Source organism: Doryrhamphus excisus, linkage group LG12, assembly GCF_037039965.1.
Source record: "Doryrhamphus excisus strain RoL-2023G ecotype Guam linkage group LG12, RoL_Dexc_Guam_v1.1, whole genome shotgun sequence".
Classification (NCBI taxonomy): Eukaryota; Metazoa; Chordata; class Actinopteri; order Syngnathiformes; family Syngnathidae; genus Doryrhamphus; species Doryrhamphus excisus.
In genome coordinates this window covers 5,591,911-5,597,922 of record NC_136368.1, presented here as the reverse complement: position 1 = coordinate 5,597,922, position 6,012 = coordinate 5,591,911, and positions in this window count along the sequence as shown.

The following is a 6,012-nucleotide window of genomic DNA, read 5'->3' as shown; positions in this document are numbered from 1 at the left end:
GGTACACGGTCAGTAATCACAGAGATCCCTGCAGGAGCAGCTGGTGAATTCACAAGGTTATAGTTCCATCTGTCAAATATGCGTGAGGATGTTTGATCCCGGGCTAAACGCATATACACCTGTTTTGTTTGTGTGCGTGCGCATGTGCGCCCTGCGTGACAGCCGCAGAGTCTTTCACACATGACCTGCAGCACGGTTGCAGCACATTTCCTCCAAACCGATTTGTATTCCATGAAGCGAAAGGAAGCATAAAAACGGGTTTGTGACCCCAGAGCCATCGCCGGAAATATGCATTAGGTTGTGCAACCATCATGAGAGCCCAAAAATGCTTCTCAAGTCTTTTGCTGGTGATTGATCACTGCCAGAGATACTATCGTGGATTGTAGTGACACGTACTAACAGGTGTTTCTAATACGTTTATACTTTATTAAAACTGATATCATTTATCCTGAATTAATTCCATTATTATTACTTCATGAATACCACAGTGTCTGATATCATTTATCCTGAATTCATTCCATTAGTGTTACTTTATGAATGCCACAGTGTCTGATATCATTTATCATGAATTCATTCAATTATTATTACTTAATGAATACCACAGTGTCTGATATCATTTATCCTGAGTCCATTCCATTATTATTACTTCATGAATACCACAGTGTCTGATATCATTTATCCTGAATTTATTCCATTAGTGTTACTTTATGAATGCCACAGTGTCTGATATCATTTATCATGAATTCATTCAGTTATTATTACTTAATGAATACCACAGTGTCTGATATCATTTATCCTGAGTCCATTCCATTATTATTACCTCATGAATACCAAAGTGTCTGATATCATTTATCCTGAATTCATTCCATTATTATTACTTCATGAATACCACAGTGTCTGATATCATTTATCCTGAATTCATTCCATTATTATTATTTTATGAATACCACAGTGTTCGATATCATTTATCCTGAATTCGTTCCATTATTGTTACTTTATGAATACCACAGTGTCTGATATCATTTATCCTGAATTGATTCCAGTATTATTACTTCATAAATACCACAGTGTCTGATATCATTTATCCTGAATTCGTTCAATTATTATTACTTTATGAATACCACAGTGTCTGATATCATTTATCCTGAATTCATTCCATTATTATTCCTTTATGAATACCAGTGTCTGATATCATTTATCCTGAATTCATTCCCTTATTATTACTTCATGAATGCCACAGTGCCTGATATCATTTATCCTGAATTCATTCCATTATTATCACTTTATGAATGCCACAGTGTCTGATATCATTTATCCTGAATTCATTCCATTATTATTACTTCATGAATACCACAGTGTCTGATATCATTTATCCTGAATTCATTCTAATATTATTACTTTATGAATACCACAGTGTCTGATATCATTTATCCTGAATTCATTCCATTATTATTACTTCATGAATACCACAGTGTCTGATATCATTTACCCTGAATTCATTCCATTATTATTACTTCATAAATACCAGTGTCTGATATAATTTATCCTGAATTCATTATATTATTATTACTTAATGAATACCACAGTGTCTGATATCATTTATCCTCAATTCATTCCATTATTACTTCATGAATGCCACAGTGTCTGATATCATTTATCCTGAATTTGTTCCAGTATTATTACTTCATGAATACCAGTGTCTGATATCATTTATCCTGAATTCATTCTAATATTATTACTTTATGAATACCAGTGTCTGATATCATTTATCCTCAATTCATTCCATTATTATTACTTTATGAATACCACAGTGTCTGATATCATTTATCCTGAATTCATTCCATTATTATTACTTCATGAATGCCACAGTGTCTGATATCATTTATCCTGAATTGATTCCAGTATTATTACTTCATGAATACCACAGTGTCTGATATGATTTATCCTGAATTCATTCCATTGATATTACTTCATGAATATCAGTGTCTGATATCATTTATCCTGACTTCATTCCATTATTATTACTTCATAAATATCACAGTGTCTGATATCATTTATCCTGAATTCATTCTATTATTATCACTTCATGATACCACAATGTCTGATATCATTGATCCTGAATTTGTTCATTTGTTATTATTCAATCAATACCACAGTGTGTGATATCATTTACCCTGCATTCATAAATTATTCTCCAATCGATACCACAGTCTGATATGATTTTTTGTGAATTATCAATATAATTATCGATACACCAATAATTATCACTATAATTTATCCTGAATTCATTCAATTATTACTTCATGAACACCACAATGCCTGATATTATTTATCCTGAATGCCTTCACTTAATATTTAATGAATACCACATTGTCTGATATAATTTATCCAGAATTCATTAATTTATGATTACTTCATGAATACCTCTGCGTCTGATATCATTTATCCTGATTTTTTTGGATGATTATTTAATACCACAGTCTGTCTTATAACAGAAACATGAGCATCATAACATTATAAGATGCAATTACTTGAAAGCACAGTTTCATTGTCAGACGTCCATCAAATCACAACCAGCATATTCTATGCTTGATTATTTCTAAGTTCAAAAATGAACACTTTTAAAGCAAAATATCAGTAAATTGATTTACCATATTTTTTAAAACTGTTACCTGGCATGTGTTGACTTTCTGCCTTCAACCCAGCACTTGGGTTGGATGTTTAGAACAAGGCTGAGTTCCATGTTTCATTCTCTGCAGAGAGCGGCCAAGCGGCCTCCGGCTTGGAGTAGAGGACATAAACTGGATCATAAACAGGCGGGCCAAAGTGGCACAAATAAACTTTACTGCAAGACAACACAGCTAACATCAATGACTGCCATTGTGGCTTTATGAAAGTTTGAACCTGAAATACTGTAGTCCTTTCTGTTGATCCACTTCTAGTCCATTTTAGGATCAATTACAATTCGAAAAATCAATTTCCGAGTCAAACTAATTCCATCATAAAAAAATCCTTTATTAACTGTACTGGCAGTGTTTTAAGTAACAGTTTAACGTTCCTAACTTTATGTTTGTGTAGTAAATAGGTTCACTACATACGTATGCCCATATTAAAAGTAATATGCGTTATTATAATTATTGCTATTATAACTTAACTGTACTGGCAGTGTTTTAAGTGACATTCCTTACTGTTACATTCATGTACACTACTAGTAAATTTAAGTTAACCACAAACTTTTGATTGCTGTATTTCAAAAACAATTAATTACTGGAAAAAGCTACAGTAAAACCTCAGGTTTTCAAATTTTTTGTCTGATTTGGTTGACAACACCAAAATTTAACGTTGGTTATTGGACAATACTGCGCCTGTACTTTATCATCTCTTGTTGGTGTCTGGAACGGATTCATTTGATAACAGTGTTGCCTCGTTTATTGTGGGGAAAAAGATTCCCAAAATAGCCTGCAATAAGTCAAGTCTGGGAAGAAGCCAACTGTATTTGTACACTCATTAAATACTTTAATGATTAAATACTTTTCTCAGACAGACATTAACATTTCTCAACACTCTCAAAGTTCAAATTCCCTTTGAATTTTAATGAACAACCTACTTGGTTGGACACAAGAAATTACTTACTCACTGACTGTGGTGTTTTTGTGTCCTTGTTGAAGCGTGTTGCAGTAATAATTCCCCAGTGCCGAGGATTCATTTTTCCAACAACGTGGCTTATTTTGCTTTGGTGTGTTTGAGGTTCCAACTAGCTACTCATGCCATTTGCATGCAAAGCGTTGCATCGGCATTGTGTTTTTTTTTCAGAGGGCGGGTGGACATGCCGCGTTCATATTCGCATTTGATGTGTTCCATTAACATTAATTCATTCATTTTCTACCGCTTTTCCTCATGAGGGTCGCTGGAGCCTATCCCAGCTGTCTTCGGGCGAGAGGCAGGGTACACCCTGGACTAGTCGCCAGCCAATCACAGGGCACATATAGACAAACAACCATTCACACTCACATTCATACCTATGGATAATTTGGAGTCACCAATTAACCTAGCATGTTTTTAGAATGTGGAGAAAACCCACGCATGCATGGGGGAGAACATGCAAACTCCACACAGAGATGGCAGAGGGTGGAATTGAACGCTGGTCTCCTAGCTGTGAGGTCTGCGCACTAACCACTAGACCGCCGTGCCGCCCTGTTCCATTAACATTTCACACAAATACAAGTCGCATTCTTTGGGGTAATGTGAACGCCTACATAAGGCAAAGGTGAGAATTAGACATCATACCCTGCAGTGTGAACGTAGCCTGACTCGCAACTAAAGATATGTATCTTTTATCTTAGCTGCACTTCAGCTTGTGCTTAACTATGCGCCACGCACCCTCTATTCACATCCCTTCCCCCTACGCTTGGTAGAGAAACATCTCAGCTGTTGACCCGGTTCTTAAGAAAAGCAACACTTATGTTTCATAAACCCTCCCATCTCCCTTTCTCTTTTCACACTGCTCCCTGCAACGATGCCAGAAGAGGAATATTTATTATTTAGCCAACCTGACATTGCACATGAGGGTAAAAGCCGGATCCTAATATGAGCCGTGTCGGACAGCTGGTCAGCTACGCCAGCACACTATGCTCCATTAAGCTTTCACTCTGGATCACCAAAAACATGGCAAGAATACGAAAAAAAACATATCCGGTGCTCAGAAATGCATCCTTTTAAGAGATCACATGTTGTCAAGAGTAAGCCGAAGTCATGATTTGATATGACATCTTCCTGAGCAGATGCGTTTACGTCTTACTTGTGTTGCATGATTGGAGACAAACAGTTCCCAGCCCACAGGACTGGATTCCAATTCAATCAGCTAATGGAAAAGGAAGCTCTTCATCCCCCCTCAGCATCTTCCTGGACACCCCCCCTCGCTCTCTCTCACACACACACACACACACACACACACAAACATGCCTTCCATTGCATGCATTTTCCTGCAGCGGCACATTCACGAAAGCCAAAACTGTTCCAAATGCTATAATGGTTCCACCATTATGGCTGCAGTATTCATAGCATTCATAGGATTTGGGTATTATATGCAGTCACTGCTATTCAGGGTAACCTCTTAAACGGAATACTAGAGAGCGAGAAAGCTGCCGCAAGTGACACATAAGAGTCGAGACCTCGAGTTTCTGACTGAGACGTTCTTAATAAAGTGAAGGCTTTGCTTCAATGTACGTATCTAATAACAGATTCAATGTCTACCAACACAATATGCCTTTCATTTGCTAAGTATTCATTTTTTTTCCTTTTTCAATTGACACCATTTGGCAACATGAATTAATGTGCGCCCTGACTAATTTGCATGTGATTTAAGCATCTTGCAGATTCTGCCTCTAGCTCCTGTCAGTCACGATAATTAATACAATTATAGCATTGTGTTTGTTGGTGAAGTTTCAAATGAATATTTTCATGAATTATGAGACTGTGATGGTAACTTTGTTGCTTTCTACTTTTAAAGTAAGAAAAAAATAAGCGCATGACTAAAAATGTATGCACATTGCACACAGAGAAGGGGAACATTTTTACAACTTGCAATCTTTATTCATACAACTGTGTTCCTAATGTGTCTTTATTCCATTTTTGAGGAGTTTCTGGAATTAATTAATTTGATTTACAAATTTTTGACGGACCCTTTGGAACCAATTAATAACAAAAAGCAAGGTAACGCATTACATAACTTGATTTCATGGATGCTTGTCAAAGTATAAGAGTTACTGGGCCTGTGGATAACTAAACTTTATATAAGGATAATAGGGATTTTAGGAATATTTTACTCCAGAAAAGTCATTTTCACACGGAAAGCATTCTCCGACATTTTTCCAGGGCTTTAGACTTGTTTTGTTGTCTGTGCAGATGCAGGCTGTGCCACTTTTTGAGCCAAAGAGAGCCCAAAAAGAATGGCTCAGATAGAAATTACCTAAAAGCCCACATTCAGCGGGTGTAATTTTTGGCCACTTTGAC